Below are 20,743 nucleotides of genomic sequence, written 5' to 3'. Positions count from 1 at the left end.
GGGATCCCAATTATTCTAATGTCGTTTCATCTTATCATATCGCTTATCTCTCAAATTCTGCCCTTGTAATCCAGTAGTTATCTCTCTTTTTCTCAGCTTCTTTATTTTCCATCATTTGGTCTTCTATATCGCTAATTCTCTCCTCTGCCTCATTTATCCTAGCAGTTAGTGCCCCCATTTTTTATTGCACCTCATTAATAGCCTTTTTGATTTCGACTTGGTTAGATTTTAGTTCTTTTATTTCCCCAGGAAGGGTTTCTCTAATAACTTCCATGCTTTTTTCAAGCCCAGCTAGTATCTTTAAAATCTTGATTCTGAACCCTAGGTCCAATATCGTACTATTGTCCGTATTGAGTAGGTCCCTGGCAGACGGTACTACCTCTTGTTCTTTTTGTTGAGGTGATTTTTTTCATCTTGTCATTTTGTCCAGAGGAGAATAGATGAATGATAGAACAAAATGCTAACAGGTTAACAGCGTCCCCAGAAAATATACTCTAAACAAATCAGAAAAGACCTGAAACCAGGGGAAAAGAAAGGGAAAGAAAGAGAAAAAGAAAAAGATAAAACCAAACAAAAACAGAACGTGATCAAATATGGTCAGGCTAGTGAATAGATCAGTGCCACACACTAGATTTTGGGTGTATTTTGGTCTGTTAGAAGAAAGTGCCTCCTAAAATTTTAAACAAAGAAAGACTTATATATGTACAAAATAAGGGTTGATACAATGAAAGGATGGAATATGACTGTAAAGATGAAAATTATAAAAAATTTTTAAAAAGGAATTGATAAAGTGCTTGAAAAAAGAAAGAAGAGGATTAAAAAAAGAAAGAAAGAAAGAAAAAAAGGGGATAGAATGTGATCAGGCAGGAGACTAGAACAAAGCCATACACTAGAGATTTAGGGCATATTTTAATCTGTTAGAAGAAACTGTATCTCAAAATTTTAAAGAAAGAACAACTTATATATATATATGCCAAAAATAAGGGTAACTACTACGAAGGGATAGAATATGACTCTAAAAATGAAAAATAAAAATGTTTTTTAAAAAAGGGATTGATAAGATGGTTGAAAAAGGGAAAAAGAAAAATTCAAAAAAAGAAAGTTAAAAAAATTAACTTTGAAAGACTAATGAATCATGGTAAAAAAGCCATGAATTCTATGTGCAGTATTCCCCTAGCGCTGGAGTTCTCCCATTCTCATTGATTGGTGAACTTGGTCGTGGCTGGCTGTTCGTGCTGATCTTCTGGGGGAGGGGCCTGTTGCCGTGGTTCCCAAATGTCTTTGCCGGAGGCGGAATTGCCCTGCCCTTGTCTTTCCGGGCTAAGTAATCTGCTCGGGTTTGCTCTCGGGAGCTTTTTTTCCCCTGCAAGTTTTCCGTACAGCTTTGGAGGACGAGAGTGAAAATGGCAGTTTGCCAATCTCCGCCCTGGAGGAGCCGAGAACTCGGGGGCCCCGCTCCTCAGTGCGCCCCCAGAGAAAAGCAGTCAGTCACTCCCGTGTCCCTGGTCTCCGGTCTCACTCCATGCTCACCCGGCCTGTGACCGAGTGTTTCTATCTCTGGCACCCGACCCCGTGTGGAGTCTCCAAACCCAGCAGATCCCTGCGGTGTGCTCCTGCACCGCTCCTCCCAGGGGAGGAGGGAGAGTCTCCCTGGATCTGCCGTTTGTTGGGTACCTGCTGGAGGAGCAGTGGCCCGACTGTGCCGCGGATCATGGTTTATGGCAACCCCGAGCTGAGAGCCCGTGCTTCGGCTCCGACTCTGCAGCCAGCTTCCCTGCTCCGATACCTGGGAGTTCTGCCACACTCAGGCACCCCCAGTCTTTCTGTGACCCCGAGGGTCCTGGGACCACACTGTCCCGCGAGGATTCCACCCCCGGCTCAGCCACTGGAGTGACGTCCCTCAGTGGAGCCGGCTTCTAAAAGTTCCGATTTTGTGCTCCGCGGCTCTATCACTTGCCAGAAGCGGCCGACGGAGGCCCCCTCCCCCGCCGTCCATCCTCCCGAATATCGCCTCGGATTCACTTCTCTGCACGTCCTACCTTCCAGAAAGTGGTCGCTTTTCTGTTCAGAGTTGTTGCTATTCTTTTCTTCAATCTCTTGTTGAGTTCGTAGGTGTTCAGAATGGTTTGATCCCTATTCAGCTGAATTCCTGAGACCAGACGAAATCCAGGTGTCTTACTCCTCCGCCATCTTGCCACAACTTCCTCCTTTACAGTATTTTTGATATTTAGTATTTTCTCTTGATTCTTTCCTAGGGTTTCCATCTCTCTGCTTACATTACCCATGTGATCCTTTTTTTTAAAAAATTGAAGTATAGGGATGCCTGGGGCAGCTCAGTTGTTAAGCGTCTACCTTCGGCTTAGGTCATGATCCCAGGGTCCTGGGATCGAGCCCCACATGGGACTTCCTGCTCAGCGGGAAGCTCGCTTCTCCCTCTCCATCTCCCCCTGCTTGTGTTCCCTCTCTCGCTGTCTCTCTCTGCCAAAATAAATAAATAAAATCTTAAAAAAAATTGAAGTATAGATGACGTATTATATTAGGTTTAGGTGTACACACAGCGATTTGACAATTACAGTTGACCCTGTGAATAACCTGGATTAGGGGTGCTACCCCCTGCACATTCAAAAATTCACATATAACTTTTGATTCCCCAAAAACTTAGCTACTAATTGCCTACTGTTGACCAAAAGCCTTAACAATAACATAAACAGTTAACACATATTTTATAGTTTATATGTATTATGTACTGTATTCTTGCAATAAAACTAGAGAAAAGAAAATGCTATTAATAAAATCATAAAGAAAAGGGGCACCTGGGTGGCCCAGTTGGTTAAGCATCTGCCTTCAGCTCAGGTCATGGTCCCAGTATCCTGGAATTGAGCCCCATATCAGGCTTCCTGCCCAGTAGGGAGTCTGCTTCTCCCTCTGCCTCTCCCCACCTGGCTTGTGCCCTCTCTCTCTCACTTACTCTCTTTCTCTTAAATAGATAAATAAAATCTTTATAAAAATAAAAGATCATAAAGAAAATACATTTACAGTACTGTAAAAAAGTCTGCATGTAAGTGGAACCATGCAGTTCAACGCATGTTGTTCAAGGATCAACTGTATATCCATTACAAAATGCTCACCACTCTAAGTGTAGTTACCATCTAATTTCCCATCTGTTCTTGCATGTTGTACACTTTTTCCCTTAGCACCTTTAGCATATTAATATAATTAATTTAAATCCTGTATCATAATTCTAATATCCCTGCCATATTTGAGTTTAGTTCTGATGCCTGTTTAGCTAGGTGTTAGGCTGTGTTTACTGTTTGCTGTAACTGTAGGTATCAGAGACTAAATTTCCTCTGATGTCCTTGTTTTTGTCTCCCCTATTATCTTTAGGTTCCTGACAGAATCACGAGTTGTATGTATGTATGTATGTATGTATGTATAATTGACATACAACATTATATTAGTTTGAGGTATACAACATAATGATTCCACATTTGTGTACATTGCAAAATAATCACCACAATAAATCTAGTTAACATCTGTCACCATACAAAGTTACAACATTTTTTCTTGTGATGAGAAATATTTTAAGATTTGCTTTCTTCGTAATTTTCAAATTTGCAATACAATATTACTGATTATAGTCATCATGCTGTATATTACATCCCTGTGACTTACTTATTGTATAACTGGAATTTTGTACCTCTTGATCCCTTTCAACTACCTGCCTGCCCCCTGCAACTACCAATCAATCTATTCTGAGTTTTGTTTTGTATATTTGTTTGTTTTGATTTTTTAGATCCCATGTTTAACAAAATCTGCGGTATTTGTCTTTCTCTGTCTGACGTATTTCACTTAGCATAATACCTTCCAGGTCCATCCATGTTGTTCACAAATGGCAAGATTTCATTCTTTTTCTGGCTGAGCAGTATTCCATTGTGTGTATATAACACACACACACACACACACACACACATATATGTATATATATATGTGTGTGTGTGTATAATGATATTAACCCCTTATCAGATATACCCTTTGCAATTATCTTCTCCCATTGAGTAGGCTACCTTTCTATTTTGTTGATGGTTTCCTTTACTGTGCAGAAGCTTTTTAGTTCAATTCCATTTGTTTGTTTTTGCTTTTGTTGCCATTGCCTTTAGAGTCAGATCCAAAAAGTATCACCAAGAGCGACATCAAGGCACATACTGCCTATGTTTTCTTCTAGGAGTTTTATGGTTTCTGGTCTTACATTCAAGTCTTTAATCCATTTTGAGTAAATTTTTGTGTATGATGTAAGATAGTGGTCCAGTTTCATTCTTTTGCATGGGGATGTCCAATTTTCCCAATACCATTTATTGATGAGACTGTCCTTTTCCCATTGTATATTCTTACCTCTTTTGTCAAATTAATTGACCATATATGCTTGGGTTTATTTCTGTGCTCTTTAGTCTATTACATTGATTTATACATCTGCTTTTATGCCAATACCATAGTGTCTTGATACTATAGCTTTGTAATATGGTTTGAAATCAAGGACTTGAGAGACTTCTTTTTTTTTTTTTTAAGTGGGCTCTATACCCATTGTAGAGCCCAACACGAGGCTTGAACTCCTGACCCTGAGATCAAGACCTGAGCTGAGATCAGGAGTCAGACACTCAACCATCTGAGTGGTTTTGTTTTGTTTTTGAGAGACTTCTTTTTTTTTCCCTAAGATTTTATTTATTTGAGAGACAGAGAGTATGAGCAAGGAGGGGGGGCAGAGGGAGACGGAGAAGCAGACTCCCCGCTGAGTAGGGAAACCCAATGTGGGGCTCGATTCCAGGACCCTGAAATCATGACCTGAGCCAAAGGCAGATGTTTAACCGACTGAACCACCCAGGCACCCCAAAAGACTTCTTAAATAAGGTCTGAGGTGTGTAGTTAATTCCATTGTAGTCCACTGTTTTATTGGAGCCCTCTTCATGTGAGGTGATGGGGGAGAACACTTCTATAGTCCTGTGATTAGGTCTCAATCTTCACTGAGCTTGTGCAGCTGGGCTGTGACCTTCACACATGCTTTACAGCTTTGCCCTTTCCCCTCTAGGTGAGACAGGAAGTCTAGAGGGTGTTTGGGTATTTCCTGTCCCCCCAGTTGGTTAGGCTTTTGTAAAACCCTAGTTGGTTAGGCTCTCATAAAATAGTTTCTCTTGAGGTCAGACTTCATTATGAAGAGAATGCTTGAGGCTTATTTCAGAACAGCTACATGTCCCCTCCCCCAGCCAGAAGCACCAAGGGATTTTCTCAAATTTTCACTGTGGGAACATGGTAGGCCTCCTGGAGGTAACACTCACAAAGATCTGTGGTCCCCCTATTGCTTGGTTCCTTCTTAAGTTTTAACCCTCAGATTTGTCCACACTGAGCTTCCAGCAATTCATCAATTACAGATTAGCTTTTCCTACCCCAGCACCGGTTTTCCCAATTTCTGCTCCAGTAAGTTGTGATTCTTTATATCTGCCTGTCTCCGATTTTGGGGCCAGGTGTTTACCCTGTGACCTCAGTTCTCTAATGGATCTAAGAAGAATTGCTGATTTTCAATTCAGCATTTTTTTCCCTTGTCATGTGGATAGGAGTGACAATTTCTGTTTTGGTTTTTTTAAGTTTTTTATTTTAATTCCAGTATACTTATCATACAGTGTTATCCTAGTTATCATACAGTGTTATCCTAGTTTCAGTTGTATAACATAGTGATTCAACAGTTCCATTCATTACTCAGTGCTCATCAAGATTAGTGTATTCTTTTTTTTATTTTATTATGTTATGTTAATCACCATACATTACATCATTAGTTTTTGATGTAGTGTTCCATGATTCATTGTTTGCGTATAATACCCAGTGCTCCATTCAGTATGTGCCGTCTTTAATACCCATCACCAGGCTAGCCCATCCCCCCTCCTCCAAGATTAGTGTAATCTTAATCCCCTTCACCTACTTCACCTATCTCCCTTCTGGTAACCATCAGTTTGTTCTCTATAGTTAAGAGTCGGTTTCTCGGTTTCTCTCTCTCTCTCTCTTTATCCTTTGCTATGTTTCTTAAATTTCTTAAATTCCACGTATAAATGAAGTCATAGGTATTTGTCTTTCTCTGACTGACTGATTTCACTTAGCGTTATACTGTCTAGATCCACCTACGTTGTTGCAAATAGCAAGATTTAATTCTATTTTATGGCTGAATAATACTCCATTGTATATATATATATATATATACCACATCTTATTTATCCATTCATCTACTGATGGACATTTGGGCTGCTTCCATAATTTGGCTATTGTAAATAATACTGCAATAAACAGGGGTGCATGTATTCCTTCAAATTAGTGTTTTTATACTTTTTGGGTAAATATCAGTGTGATTACTGGATCATAGGGTGGTTCTATTTTTAACTTTTTGAAGAATCTTCATGCTGTTTTCCATAATGGCTGCACCAGTTTGCATTCCCACAAACAATACAGTAGGGTTCCTTTTTTTCCACATTCTTGCCCACACTTGTTGTTTCTTGTGTTTTTCATTTTAGCCATTCTGTCAGGTGTCAGGGGATATTTCATTGTGGTTTTGATTTGCATTTTCCTGATTATGAGTGATGTTGAGCATCGTTTCTTGTCTATATTGGCCATCTGTATGTCTTCTTTGGAGAAATGTCTGTTCATGTCTTCTGCCCATTTTTAAATTGGATTATTTGTTTTTTTGTGTGTTGAGTTCTATCACTTTTCTACATATTTTGGATACTAACCCTTTATTGGATATGTCATTTGTAAATATATTCTCCCATTCAGTAGGCTGCCTTTTAGTTTTGTTGATTGTTTTCTTTGCTCTGCAGAAGCTTTTCATTTCGATGTAGTCCCAATAGCTTATTTTTGCTTTTGTTTTCCTTGCCTCAGGAGACATATGTAGAAAACTGTTGTTAAAGTCGATGTCAGAGAAATTACTGCCTATGTTTTCTTCTAGGATTTTTATGGTGTCAGGTCTCACATTTAGGTCTTTAATCTATTTTGACTTTATTTTTGTGTATGGTGTAAGAAAGTGGTCCAGGTTTATTCTTTTGCATATAGCTGCCCAGTTTTCCCAATATCATTTGTTGAAGAGATTATCTTTTTCCTACCGCATATTCTTTCCTCCTTTGCTGAAGATTAATTGACCAAATAATTGTGGGTTTATTTCTGGGTTTTCTATTCTGTTCTGTTGATCTATGTGTCTATCTTTGTGCCAATACTGTACTGTTTTGATTACTACAGCTATATAATGTAACTTGAAGTCTGGAATTGTGATACCTCTAGTTTTTTCTTTTTCAAGATTGCTTTGGCTATTCAGGGTCTTTTGTGGTTCCATACAAATTTTAGGATTGTTTGTTTGAGTTCTATGAGAAACACTGTTGTTGTCTTGATAGGGATTGCATTAAAGTGTAGATTGCTTTGGGTAGTATAGACATCTTAACAATATTTGTTCTTCCAATCCATAAGCATGGAATTTCTTTCCATTTCTTTGTGTCATCTTCAATTTCTTTCATCATTGTTTTATAGCTTTCAGAATACAAGTCTTTCACTTCTTTGGTTAAGTTTTTTCCTAGGTATTTTATTATTTTTGGTGGAATTGCAAATGAGATTGTTTTCTTAATTTCACTTTCTGCTGCTTCATTATTAGTGTGTGGAAATACAACAGATTTCTTTTTCTTTTTAAAGATTTATTTATTTATTTGAGAGAGAGAATGAGAGTACATGAGAGGGGGGAGGGTTAGAGGGAGAAGCAGGCTCCTCGCTGAGCAGGGAGCCCGATGCGGGACTTGATCCTGGGACTCCAGGATCATGACCTGAGCTGAAGGTAGTCACTTAACCAACTGAGCCAACCAGGCGCCCTACAACAGATTTCTGAACAAAGATTTTGTGTCCTGCAGCTTTACTGAATTCACTTATCAGTTCTAGTAGTTTTTTGGTGGAGTCTTTAGGGTTTGCTATATGTAGTATCATGTCATCTCCAAACTGAAAGTTTTACTTCTTCCTTAACAACTTGAATGCCTTTTTTTTTTTGGTCTGACTGCTGTGGCTAGGACTTCCAGTACTGTGTTGAAGAAAAATGAATAAAAATGGTGAAAGTGAACATCCTTATCTTGTTCCTGACCTTAGGAGAAAGCTCTCAGTTTTTCCCCATTGAGTATGATGTTTACTGTGGGTTTTTCATAGATAGCCTTTATTATGTTGAGGTATGCCTCCTCTAAATCTACTTTGTTGAGGGTTTTGTTTGTTTGTTTTGTTTTGTTTTTTTTAGGTAAGCTCTACTTCCCAATGTGGGGCTTGAATTCACCAAGAGTCACATGCTCTAGCAACTGAACCAGCCAGGCACCCCCTGTTGAGGGTTTTTATAAATCATGAATTGATTTACTTTGTCAAGTGTTTTTTCTGCATCTATTAAAATGATGATATCATTTTTATCCTTTCTTTTTTTTTTTAAAGATTTTGTTTACTTTATTTGACAGAGAGAGAGAGACAGCAAGAGAGGGAACACAAGCAGGGGGAGGGGAGAGGGAGAAGAAGGCTTCCCACTGAGCAGGGAGCCCAAAGCGGGGCTTGATCCCAGGACCCCAGGATCATGACCTGAGCCGAAAGCAGATGCTTAATGACCAAGGCACCCAGGCACACCATCCTTTCTTTTATTGATGAGATGTATCACATTGATTGATTTGAGAATATTGAACCAAACTTTCATCCTGTGAATAAATTCCACTTGATTGTGGTAAATGATTTTTTTAAATGTATTGTTGGATTCAGTTTGCTGGTAGTTTGTTGAGGATGTTTACATCTATGTTCATCAGAGATATTGGCCTGTGGTGTCTTTATCTGGTTTTGGTATCAGGGTAATTCTGGCCTCATAGAACGAATTTGGAAGCTTTCCTTCTTCTGTTTTTTGGAATAGTTCAAAAACAATAGTTTTCTTCTTTCTTTTTTAAATGTTTGATAGAATTCACCTGTGAGGGGCGCCTGGGTGGCTCAGTTGGTTAAAGCGACTGTCTTCGGCTCAGGTCATGATCCTGGAGTCCCCGGGATCGAGTCCCACATCGGGCTCCCTGCTCAGCAGGGAGTCTGCTTCTCCCTCTGACCCTCTTCCCTCTTGTGCTCTCTATCTCTCATTCTCTCTCTCAAATAAATAAATAAAATCTTTAAAAAAAATAAAGGAAAAACTTAAAAAAAAAAAAGAATTCACCTGTGAAGGAGTCTGGTCCTGGACTTCTGTTTGTTGGGAGATTTTTGATTACTGAGTCAATTTCATTGTTGATAATGTCTGTTCAAATTTTCTATTTCTTCCTGATTCAGTTTTGGGATATTATACATATCTAGGAATATATCCATTTCTTCTGGGTTGTCCAATTTGTTGGCATATAATTTTTCATGATATTCTCTTACAATCCTTTGTATTTCTGTAATATCAGTTGTTCTTTCTCCTCTTTCATTTCTGATTTTATTTGAGTCCTCTCTCTCTCTCTTTCTCTCTGTCTCTGAGTCTGGTTAGAGGTTTATCAATTTTGTTGATCTTTTTAAAGAACCAGCTCCTGGTTTCACTAATCTGTTCCATTGTTTTTTTAGTTTCTACTTCATTTATTTCTGCTCTAATCCTTAGTATTTCCTTCCTTCTGCTGGTTTGGGGTTTTGTGTATTGTTCTTTTTCTAGATCCTTGAGGTGTAAGGTTAGATTGTTTGAGAGCTTTTTGCTTCTTGAGGTAGGCTTGTATGGCTATAAGATTCCCTCTTAAATCTGCTTTTGCTGCATCCCAAAGATTTTGGATCATTGTATTTTCATTTTCATGTATTTCCATCTAATTTTTGATTTCTTGATTGACCCATTCATTGCTTAGTAGCATATTTAACCTCCATGTATTGGTGTTCTTTCCAGTTTTTTTCTTGTGGTTGATTTCTAGTTTTACATTGTTGTGGTTGGAAATGATGTATGATATAACTTCAATCTTTTTGAATTTGTTGAGTCTTGTTTTGTGGCCTAATAGGTGATCTATTCTGGAGAATGTTCCATGTGCACTTGAAAAGAATATGTATTCTGCTGTTTTAGGATGGAAAGTTCTGAATATATCTGTTAAATCCATCTGGCCCAGTGTGTCATTCCAAGCCACTGTCCCCATGTTGATTTTCTGTTTGGATGATCTGCCCATCAATGTAAGTGGGGTGTTAAAATCCCCTACTATTACATCTGAAACTAATGATAGCTAATTGAATTTAAATAAAAATATTAAAGTCCCCTACTATTATTGCATTGCTATTAATCAGTTCCTTTATGTTTGTTATTAACAGTTTTATGTATTGGGTGCTCCCATGTTGCATCCATAAATATTTGCAGTTGTTATATCTTCTTGTTGGATTGTCCCCTTTATTATTATATGGTGTCCTTCTTTGTCTCTTGTTACAGTCTTCATTTTATTTTTTTAAAGATTTTATTTATTTATTTGACAGAGAGAGACACAGTGAGAGAGGGAACACAAGCAGGGGGAGTGGGAGAAGGAGAAGCAGGCTTCCCGCTGAGCAGGGAGCCCAATGCGGGGCTTGATCCCAGGACCCTGGGATCATGACCTGAACCGAAGGCAGATGCTTAACGACTGAGCCACCCAGGCACCCCACAGTCTTCATTTTAAAGTATACTTTGTTCCAAGACTCTTAACTATAGAAAATAAACTGAGGGCTGCTGGAAAGGAGGTGGGCGGGGGATGAGCTAAAGGGGTGATGGGAATTAAGGAGGGTACTTGTAATGAGCACTGGGTGTTATATGTAAGTGATGAATCACTAAATTCTACTCCTGAAACCAATATTAAACTATATGTTAACTAAATAGAATTTAAGTAAAAACTTGAAACAAGGGCACCTGGGGGGCTCAGTCAGTTAAGCAGCTGCCTTTGGCTCAGTCCTGATCCCAGGGTCCTGGGATCAAGCCCTGCACTGGGCTCCCTGCTCAGCAGGGGAGTCTGTTTCTCCCTCTGCCCCTCCCCCAGCTCATGCTCTCTCTCTCTCTCTCTCTCTCTCTCAAATGAATAAATAAAATCTTAAAAAAAACTTGAAACAATAAATAAGTAAAGAAAGTCTATTTTGTCTGATATCAGTATTGCTACCTTGGCTTTCCTTTGACATCCATTTTACATGATAAATGTTTCTCTATCCCCTCACTTTCAATTTGCAGGTGTTTTTAGGTCTGAAATGAGTCTCTTACAAGCAACATATAGAGGGGTCTTGTATTTTTATCCACTCTGGGAAGTAACAGCTTCTAAGCTCCTTAAGTGCTACGCTAGAAACTGGAAGTTGACTATCTTTTCCTCCCTCTGTTCGAACATAGGTACCACAGTGTTTTGGACCAACGTACTGGAAACCTTGAAGTGGGCTCTAAATCTGCTATTATTCCAATTTTTTAAACCTAATTTTTTCACTTATTTTTTCAAAATATTTTTGCTGTTCCCTTCTCCCTTCTCCCTGCCATTGCTTCCATTATATCCCAGGTCATTGTTCCGTCCATGACTTCCAATTCTTCCTGTTGAGAAAGGACACCAAATGTAGGGGAGGCAAAGGGGCCAGGGGTCTACTTCCTGCTTTGTTAGTCAAGTCACAAGCCCATAAGGCTGCATCTCTCCCAGAAAGGGTCTTTTTTTCTTCTAAAAACATCATATGACTAGCCTAGCCCTGCACATAAACCAATTTAATTATCCTGAAACACACCATTTTTATGGTTTTGTTCCTTTACTCAAGAACTTACTGGATTTTTCCTGCCACATTGGTGGATGTCATTGTCTCTGGTAAAGAACTCACTTTTCCTTACCGAGGAAACTTATTTTCCATGGCTTAATGTATCAGTTTTTGAAGTCAGATGAAACTTCAAGTTACAGCCCTGCCACTTACTCTGTGACTTTGGGAAGATCCTTAAATTTTAGGAACCTTGGTTTTTTTATCCGTAAGTATATACTTCACAAGTTTGCTATGAAGATTAAATGGGATCATGAGAGCTTCTCATATAATAAGTGCCCAATAGCACTTACTGTAGCTCTTACAAAAGAACTTTTTGCAATGATGGGTGTGTCTTATATTTGCACTCTTCAATACAGTAAACACTAGCCACTTGTGGCTGTTGATCCCTTGGAATGTGGCTAGTGCAATTAAAGAACTGAATTTTAAATTTCATTTCATTTAAATTATTTAAACTTAAAAAGTCACATGTGGCTAGTGACTGGTATATTAGAGCAGCGCTAGATAATATCATGAAAATCAGTTGAAGGAGAAATAGAAGTTTTTTTTTTTTTTAGTATTATTTGTGCTTTATGATATTTCACTTTCCAAAAACGCATGCTTTCTTCTTTCACCCATCTTCATCTTTTGCCTCTTTTTGTTTCATATCTGGAAATTTAAGATCTGGTTCAACACCCATCTTCTGCAGAAGCATTCCTCTGTTGGTACCAATCCACATGCTTTCCAGTTCCCTGAAACTTTTATTGAACACCTGGTCAACATTGCACTATTTAGCACATAATATTCTTTTAACCTCTTGCATGTGACAGTTGTAACTCCCCAAGAGCACAATATAAGGATCTGTGTGTTTTTAAAATCCTGTGCCCCTCCCAAGAAATTAGCACATTACTTAGAATACTATAAACATTGCATTATGGACTGAATGTTTGTGCCCCTCTCCCCTAATTCATACTTTGAAATCTAACCCTTAATAGAATGATACTTGGAGGTGGGGCATTTCAGAGGTAACTAGGTCATGAGAATGGAGTCCTCAGGAATAAGATTAGTGCCCTTAAAAGAAGAGGCCAGAGAGCTAGCTCACTCCCTTTTCATCATCTGAGGATACCACAGAACATGGCAGTCTGTAACCCAGAAGAGGATCCTCACCAGAACCTGACCATACTGACACCTTGATCCCAGACTTCCAGCCTTCAGAACTATGAGAAATATATTTCTGTTGTTTATAAACTACTCAGTCTGTGGTATTTTGTTATAGCAGCCTGAGCTAAGACACACTTGAGTAGCCCTATGTTTGATTGATTACTTGTCCTTTACCTCTCTAATTCCTTCCTCTCACCTTCCAGTCCTTACCACTGTTCTCCTGTAGTTGGCTGAAAAGAACAAAGAAGTGCTCAAACAACCAATAAAATTCTTACTGCTTTTTTCTTTTTTATCTTTGTGTTACTTTATTTTCCCCACTCCTTCACAATGGATAAAAGCATCTTTCAGGGATATTGTATTTCTCACATTTTATATAGTAGACATTAGGTGCCTACTGTTTGCAAAATACAAGTGGTGGGGCAAGTGTTGATGATGGGGGGGCATGAAAATGATATCAAAAATGCCCTCAAATGAGTTATATTCAGATGGGCGGGGTCATTTATGAAAATGATTGATTAACAGTAGAGAATACATAGGAAAAAGAGAAATACCAAGTTCTGGCTAAATAGAACAATAGTATTTTGGTATGTATGCATTTAAAGTATTTTAGTTGCCTAATGGAGGGTAGTTAGTCCAACAAATTTGGTGTTGGTAATGGTTCTGACTGTAATTGAAAAGATGTATCTCGAACTAAATTCTCACAAATTGGATAGATTGGATCCTTAGCAAAATAAAAAGAAACTGGGTATGGACAATTTAGAAAAAAGATCACATTGGAAATCAGCTTATGGAAAAGTAAAGGATAAATGGAAACAATGATAACATTAAAAGCTCATGTAAAAAGGGTTGGAAAAGAGAAAAAGATGCACAAATTCAGGAAATTGTGTGTGTGCACATGTGGCAATGTGTGTATGTGTTTTAAAGAAAGATATTGAGGAGTTCCAGTCCAAGATGGCAACATAGGAAGAACTCACCTCCTCCATGGAACACACCAAAGTACACCTACTAACAGAATCACTCCTCCTGAGGAAGAACCGAGGGCTGACTTAACAGCACTGAGCAACCAAAGATAGAACAGCAAGAGAACAGCAAGAGAGGAGCCACAGTAACAAGGGGAACCCCTGCCCCCTATGCTGTGAACAGTATAGTACTGTTAATACTGAGAGATGGGAACAGATCCCTCTGTCCTTGGGCACAGAAAAAAAAGCAGTGGTTTAAAAAAGCAACTAGTATATAAAAGAGACAACACTAGAACTTCACCAAGTAGCGGAGGACCTATCCAAAAGCTCTCCAGGTCAGAGGGATTGGAGAATGACACAGTTTCTGTTCCCACCTCACCTTAAAAATCCACCCCAGTGCAGGGTCTGGACACCATAATGGGCAGGTCTGGATGCCATCACAGGCAGGTCCGGTTGCTTTAACTGCCAGGTCCGGTCATCACAGGAAACTTGTAACCCCCGCAAGCCTAGGGTCCACAAGCCCAAACCATCCCAGGTAGTGCTGGGATATAGAAAAAAAAAAGCTTCAGTTTTAAAGGGGCAGAGGAGCTGCAGGGACACTCTCCCCCACTCCACCTTAAAAGCCCAGACTGGAACAGTCTGAAAGTGAAGGGATGGAAAACTATTTGACAGGCAAATGGTAGCAAAAAAAAAAAAACAAAAAACCTGGGATAGCAATACCTGTACCAGACAAAACAGACTTTAAAACAGACTGTAACAAGACACAAAGTCATTACCTACTGAGAAGGGGGTCAATCCAACAAGAGAATATAGCAATTATAAATATGCACCTAAATACATAAAGCAGATATTAATGGACACAAAGAGAGAAATTGGGAGTGATACAATGATAGTAGAAGTCATGAGAATAAAAGGGACTGCATAAGGAATACAGTCAATGATATTACAATAGTGATATAACAGGCCAGATGGTAGCTACACTTGTGAAGAACATTGCATAATGTATAAACCTGTCAAGTCACTAAGTTGGATACCTGAAACTAATGTAACATTGTATGTCAACTATCCTCAAATTAAAAAAAAAAAATACTGAGAGGAAGTTAACCTTAAAAGTCCACAGCTACAAAGGCCTAGCTTGATAAGACTCCTTAGCAGAATTGGTTGATTCTCAGTAATTCAGTTTACTTGCAATACAATTGAAAAGTGGCGTAATGTAATTACACCAAAAATTAGCTTAATATTTACTTCATAATTTTTTAAAACTGGAAAGTTATTCATTTTTCCCTTTATCATTATCATTCCCATGTTCTGCACATTAGGTGGCGACATTGCCTCACTCCTGGAATCAACTGGGCTGGCCTTAACCGTAAAATCTAGATGCAAACTTTGAAACAAATCTCAGGGACTAAATAGGCCAAAATTAAAAACATTGCCCTTCCAGGGTGTCTGTCTGGCTCAGTTGGTGAAGCATAAGACTGTTGATCTTGGGGTTGTGAATCTGAGCCTCATGGGCATAGAGATTACTTCAAAAAATAATGATATTTAATAAACAAAAAACATTGCCCTTTCTATTTATCTTTAAAAGTCATATGAATAATACATCGAATTTAATAAAAAGTATTTGTTGACTAATTTTGCCAATGAATGTCCATAAACTGGTTTGTGCTATTTTAAAAAATAATGTTCACTTAATCTTCATCATGAGAATGTAATGAATTGTCTCCTTTTTAGTTTTAATGTAAAGAAATTATTTATACTTAATTTCATTTTGTTCTGGTCATTCAATGATGTTTATTGGGCCTATGATGATTGAACTCCATGAATCTCTGTAGAGGTACAGTCAGAAGAGTTATCTGGGCAGGGCACTAACGTCAGGTAAAATATCAACATGCAATTGAGATTTAAAACATTGCTGTAGGGCGCCTGGGTGGCTCAGTTGGTTAAGTGTCTGCCTTCACCTCAGGCCATGACCCTGGGGTCCTGGGATAGAGTCCCAAGGCAGGATCCCTGCTCAGTGGGGAGCCTGCTTCTCCCTCTTCCTCTGCCCTTCCCCCTGCTTATACTCTCTCTCTCTAATAAAGAAATAAAAATCTAAAAAATAAATAGAGAAAACACTGCTGTAATGCAATAGATAGCCACATTAACAAATGCTACGGAGTAGTCATTTATCCCAAAATTTACCTCTTTTTACTTTAAATGATGCAGCCCAAGTTTAGTATTCAGAATTTATTCATTATTTGTACTCAGCTATACCTTCCTACGATCAAACTTTTTAAGTCTTTATTTCTCTAAAATAAACAAGAATTATTTTTTTTTTTTAAATCTGTCTTTATCATCCTGTCCAGTTTGGGTTCCCTTTTTTGGTCCTCTCCATGATCACTGTAGTCTTATTTGAAGTGAAACATTCCAAGTAAAGACATAACATGGTTTTATAACAGGTAGGATTATATTTCTATTTTTGATTTCCACTAACTTCCAGGATACTAAATGTAAACTAATAGCTTTAGGAAACCAACTTCAAAATTCTAAGATCCCTTTTTGGGGCATAATTAATACATGCCTTCTAACACAACATACACGCAGCTTATGTTGCTTTTCCCCAAATGTCTTGTCATGTTCTTACTTTAGTCAAAGTTTATCTATTCTTTCTAGTCAAGGGCAATTGTCCATTGAGAAACATGTCAAAGATTTATATAAGGAACAAGAAACCACATTTGTTGCAGGAATTCACAATATTTTCTACAAGTATATTCACATTTAAAAAAAAAAAGATTTTATTTATTTGCCAGAGAGAGAGAGAGAGAGTGCACAAGTAGGGGGAGCGGCAGAGGGAGAAGCAGACTCCCTGCTGAGCAGGGAGCCCAATGCGGGACTTGATCCCAGGACCCTCAGATCATGACCTCAGTCGAAGACAGACACTTAATCAATTGAGCCACCCGGGCGCTCCTATATTCACATTTTTAATAAGATATGTTATGGGTCCCAGGTTAAGCGTAGAGACAAGATGTCCTTAAAAAGCTTTGTTTTGTTTGCACCAAAAAAAGGTTTATGTTATGTCAAATAATACCTCTCTAATGTACCAGAAACAAGACTTATATTCTTTGTATCACCTGCACCTGGCTCAGTGGACGTGTAAACAACTGGGGGTTGAATGAGTGCACCTGACCATTCTCCATGTCCTGAACCACTTTGATTCCATCCATCTAATAGGGCCTCAGGTACCCTATTAGAAGCTCCCAGGGCTATCCTCAAGCCCTATGTATAGTCTTTCTAGGCACCTCCATCCTGCTTTCTCTTATGCACCGGCTTGTTCCACTCAGTGCCTCTGATTCCCAGCCTATGCCTCTTCCCCACCATCCTCTATTCTGCTGTGCCCCTTCTCATTGCCACTTCGGTTAGCAACAAACAAATTCAGTAAACATTCACACCAGTTCAACTCTCTGTCAAGTTTGTTCCAGCTTTGCTGTCAGGTCTGTTTCAGATCTTTCTGGACATCAGATTCTGTTACCCTCATACATTAATCCAACCTCAGGTCACCACATTCCCACTTCATCTGGAAGGGAAATTCAGGGAAAATGTATGAATGCAAGAATGAACTAGCAAATTTTAATGTAGAATATTAACAACTTCAGTAGCTGAAATAATTGGACTAGAAATAGGGAAATCTATAAAGATTATGCCCCCCCCAAAAGAGTAAGGCAAGAAGTTTTAAGTATCATAGCATCAGTATAATAAAGGAGGGCACATAGAAGAATTGAAAGGAGCTTTTTTTTTTTTTTTTTGGCCGGGGGGAGACATTTTACCATTTCTATTTATCACTATACTAGCTTAAATTGCTTTATTCAATAAGCTGAATAATAAATAAATTTAAACATGGTAGGAGACCAAAGTGGAAGTGCCATAAATGTTAAGTGATACTGAACTCCATGATAAGCAAATGTAGTGGTGGATCACCCTCCACACTTTAAGGTCCTCAAGATGTTTAAAATATTTAATATTTTTAAATAGAAAAGACATTTAGAAATAATGTAGAAATTTACTTTTCTATAAAACCATACTCTAAAAGCTGTGGAAATATTTTTATGGTTCTAGTTACATGGTACCTCAAGAAGACTAGAATGACTCTTGAAAAAATCCAGAAAGACATCATCAGAGTGATAAACTATATTGGGTCCTATTATCTGGAAACCAGCCAAATGATTAAGGCTATAACTTAAGATAGATGTTAAGAAGGAATATGATCAGAGTTTATAAACTGTAGCTCACACATATTTTTCAAAACATGGTCATGCGTTATTTCATTTGATTATAAAAGCTTAATAAACAGTAGGCATCATAATCATTTTTAAAACAAACAGCATGTAAAACTATGACAGGAATTGGTCAAGTGATAATATACCACCTAACTAAATATTAGTGTATGAGAAGTGGGAAAGACATCTTTGTAGTTTGTAAGAGGTACATTTAAGACAATGAGCATAGGCCGGCTGGCCAGCCACCGAGGGGCATGAAGGTCTGGGGTGTTGCTGCCCCCTCCCGCTCGCTCCGACGCCATGGAATACCTGCGGAGCTTGAGCCGGCTCCTGCCCAGCGCTGTGGGGCTGCCCCGGCGCACGTTGTGTACTCTGGTCCAGGGCCTGACCCCTGGGGCGCGCTCCGTTGCCGCCTGCAGCCGTGCGGCCCAACTCCTCCGGCAGAGCCGGGCCGCGCCGCTGTCGAGCCCCGCCGGCCCCGCGTGGCAGGTGAAACGCACCGGTTTAGAACTTCTGATGTCTCTCAAGCCACTTTAGCCAGTGTAGCGCCAGTGTTTACTGTGACAAAATTTGACAAAGAGGGAAATGTTACTTCTTTTGAAAAGAAAACTGACTTATATCAAGAATTAGGTCTTCAAGCCAGAGATTTGAGGTTTCAGCATGTGATGAGCATCACAACCAGAAACAATAGGATTATCATGAGAATGGAGTATTTGAAAGCTGTGATAACTCCAGAGTGTCTTCTGATACTAGATTATTTAAATTTAGAGCGATGGCTGTTCCGGGAACTCCCTTCACAGTTGGCTGGAGAAGGACAGCTTGTCACCTACCCTTTATCTTTTGAGTTTAGGGCTATAGAAGCACTCCTACAGTATTGGATCAGCCTCTTTAGAGGAAACTTAGCATTTTGCAGCCACTGATCCTTGAGACATTGGAAGCTTTGGTGGATCCCAAACATTCTTCTGTAGACAGAAGCAAACTGCACGTCTTACTGCAAAATGGCAAAAGTCTGTCAGAGTTAGAAACAGATATTAAAATTTTCAAAGAATCCATTTTGGAGATCTTGGATGAAGAAGAGTTACTGGAAGAGCTGGGTCTGACAAAGTGGAGTGACCTGCAAGTCTTTGAAAAGAGCAGTGCTGGAATCGACCATGCAGAAGAGATGGAGCTGCTCTTGGAAAACTACTACCGATTAGCTGAGGATCTTTCCAACACAACCCGGGAACTCAGGGTACTGATTGATGATTCACAAAGTATCATATTCATCAATCTGGACAGCCACCGTAATGTGATGATGAGGTTGAACCTACAGATGACCATGGGAACCTTCTCTCTTTCTCTCTTTGGACTAATGGGAGTTGCTTTTGGAATGAATTTGGAATCTTCCCTTGAAGAGGACCACAGAGTGTTTTGGCTGATTACAGGAATTATGTTTATGGGAAGTGGCCTCCTCTGGAGGCGTTTGCTGTCATTCCTGGGACGACAACTAGAAGCTCCTTTGCCTCCTGTGATGGCCTCTTTACCCAAGAAGTCCCTTCAAGCGGACAGAAGGCTGGAAATGAAGCACGGCTTCCGGCCTGACGGTCTCGGACCAGGCAGGAGCGTCCTGACAGACCGTTAGGAGACATCAACACGGAGAGACTGGGTTACTTTTCATGGTAGTCATAGGAAACTTCTGCTACTCTTTTTCTTTAGAGAGTCAGACACTTGAAAAAAATCACTAAAATTATGTCTGATGATACAGATGTTATGGCACTCCACAATGCTGGAACTTAACTGCATTTTCAAAATTGAGGAAGGAAGCAAAAACCTTAAAATGCTGTTTTTATAGACATGTGAGAATAGATTGTTGTATAGATTTTCTGATTTATACATGTCTCAGGCCAAGCAAAGCCTGAAAACTTGATAAGCCCACAGTGAACGAGATCAGATAGCAGTTCTTAGTAAGGGGATCATGTTCTTGGGAACTTTGTGTCAGGTAAGATAGCAAAATCCATAAACGAACTCTGAAAGTTTGTGCTTTAAAAAAAAAAAGACAATGAGCATAACTTAATTAAAATTAAAGTTATACAAAGGACAATAAATTTGAGACACTTTCAAAATTCAGGTTGGTAAAGTCCTCAAAGTTAAGTGGTTCCAAAGAAGATTAAGGTCAGTTTGTAGATGATATATCCATAATGGGTTATTAGGAGAAAACAGAGGGCAATTTTCTTCCACAAAACATCCCTGTGTTTAAGAGTCAAATCTTAGATGCCAAAAACAAATATCACATGAAATCAACTAATTGCTGTATTCTTCTAAATACCCTGTGAGTCTTTTTTTTTTTTTAAGATTTTATTTATTTGAGAGAGAGAGAGCAACTGGGGGAAGGACCAGAGGTAGAGGGACAAGCGGGCTGAGCCCTACGCAGGGCTTGATCCCAGGACCCCGAGATCATGACCCAAGCTGAAATCAAGAGTCGGAGGCCCAACCGATGGAGCCACCCAGGCGCCCCGAGAGTCTTACTCTACTACCAAATTACTATTTAACCTTTAGTCAGAAGATTAACATCTTCCATACTCCATTTAAAATGATATGGCCTTTGTGTCCCAAATTCATTAGCACTCTAGCAGAATATCAGAGAAATGGCAAAATGAA

General features: G+C 39.1%; 1 pseudogene; it reads left to right on the top strand.

Annotated features, from left to right (window-relative positions):
* Positions 1 to 18,406: 18,406 nt before the first annotated feature.
* On the top strand, positions 18,407 to 19,727 carry LOC114216521 (magnesium transporter MRS2 homolog, mitochondrial pseudogene; annotated as a pseudogene).
* The last annotated feature ends 1,016 nt before the right edge of the window (positions 19,728 to 20,743 follow it).

This window comes from Eumetopias jubatus, unplaced genomic scaffold (assembly GCF_037043125.1).
Source record: "Eumetopias jubatus isolate StellerSeaLion01/CBP00866 unplaced genomic scaffold, mEumJub1_p1.0 scaffold_3, whole genome shotgun sequence".
In the NCBI taxonomy this organism is placed as follows: domain Eukaryota; kingdom Metazoa; phylum Chordata; class Mammalia; order Carnivora; family Otariidae; genus Eumetopias; species Eumetopias jubatus.
This window is presented reverse-complemented; position numbering and strand designations above follow the sequence as displayed.